General features: G+C 33.8%; 1 long non-coding RNA gene across 1 annotated transcript in view; it reads right to left on the bottom strand.

The window, feature by feature from the left end:
- The window catches only part of LOC109372862 (uncharacterized), a 12,611-nt gene that overhangs the window by 1,170 nt on the left and 10,278 nt on the right, over window positions 1-1,163 (bottom strand). The window lies entirely within an intron of this gene.

Here is a 1,163-nt window from a genome sequence, read left to right as displayed (position 1 = left end):
AAATTCTTAAAATTATGTCTGCCCATAACCCAGCTATTCAACTTCTAAGGATTTATTCCAGGGATATAATCATGGAGTGGGAAAAAAATGTAGCCAAAATATTGTTTATTACAGTGTTGTCTATAATAGCAGGACACCAGTAATAACCTAATTCCTACATATCCAACAGTGCATCCATTAACAATAATGAGATAGAAATGACAAATACTAATGGAACAGAATGTAATATAAAATCCTGAAATAGACTCAGACATATATGGAAATTTGGTATGTGACTAAAGCGGTATCTCAAATCAATTCACATTATAAGAAAAGAAAGTTACAAATTAATATCCCTCAGGAACATAATATAAAAATCCTAACAAAGTATACGCAAATAGAATCAAGAAATGTATAAAAATAATAATAATCGTGACCAAGTGGAGTTTATTCCAGAAATGCAAGGTTGATTTAATGTTTAAAAATAAATTAATATAATTCACCACATTAGCAGAATAAAGGCACACAAAAAAATATGATCATCTCCATAGATGGAGAAAGGCACTTGTCAAAATTCATGACAAAAAACTCTCAACAAACTAGGAATAGAAGGGTACTTTCTCAATCTGATGAAGGCCATCTACAATGTACAACTAACATCATACTTAATGGTTATGGTTTCCCAGGCAACTTCATACACTGCAGAGTAGTTCAAATTGGCATAAACTTGGTGGAGAGCAGTTTGGCAATATATACCCAGCTGATAGCCTACCTGTTTGCTCTCCCGGGAAGATCAAGAACAAGGCGGAGATGCCCTCCGCCTCCCCGCAACCCCCTTCCACCCGCCCCTACCCCCGCTTCAGCCAACATTTCACTAGAGGTTTTAGCAAGTATGATGAGGTGAGAAAAACAAATGAAAGGCATAAAGCTCAGAAGAAAAGAAAAAAAAACTGCCTTTATTCATAGATAGCATCATTGTATAAGTAAAAAAATAAAATCAACACATGGGATTAGAACAATTGAATATCATTTGGAAAAAATTAAATTGGGCACACATTTCACAAATTACACCAGAAAAAAAATTTTAATCGATCAATAAAATCATAAAGGCACTAGAGGAGGCCAAAGGACAATTATTGTAAGATAATGTGAATGTGTAAGACCTTTCTAATTATGAAATAACA

Source organism: Hipposideros armiger, unplaced genomic scaffold (assembly GCF_001890085.2).
Source record: "Hipposideros armiger isolate ML-2016 unplaced genomic scaffold, ASM189008v1 scaffold_668, whole genome shotgun sequence".
Classification (NCBI taxonomy): Eukaryota; Metazoa; Chordata; class Mammalia; order Chiroptera; family Hipposideridae; genus Hipposideros; species Hipposideros armiger.
This window is presented reverse-complemented; position numbering and strand designations above follow the sequence as displayed.